This window comes from Engystomops pustulosus, unplaced genomic scaffold (assembly GCF_040894005.1).
Source record: "Engystomops pustulosus unplaced genomic scaffold, aEngPut4.maternal MAT_SCAFFOLD_170, whole genome shotgun sequence".
Taxonomy (NCBI): domain Eukaryota; kingdom Metazoa; phylum Chordata; class Amphibia; order Anura; family Leptodactylidae; genus Engystomops; species Engystomops pustulosus.
In genome coordinates, this window is record NW_027285050.1 from 210,001 (window position 1) to 210,373 (window position 373).

Genomic DNA, 373 nt, shown 5'->3' on the forward strand with positions numbered 1-373 from the left:
CACGAAGGGAGTGTCACCGGTAAGAAGCCTCTTCCCACGTCTGCTTGCCGACTTACGCTCGCCCCGACGAGAGGCCCAACCGAAAGAGTGGAAAGGGGCAGAGATTTCCAGGGTCGCCCCACCAGGGATGCAATTCCCCAGTGCAGGCTGTCGGCCCTGCCCCGAACCTACTCGGTGGTTTGAAGGTTAACCTCTTGGGGAAAAGCAGCGATTCGCCTCGCGGTGCGTGCCTCCGCGGATCTAAACCCCCTCGATCGATGTGGGGCCAGAGGACCCCTTTTCCCCGTACGAAACGGCCGGCTCACCATGGGCTCGACATCCGTGGGTCGGAGAGTTGAGCGCTTACGCGCGGCGGGACCTTATAACCTGCAGC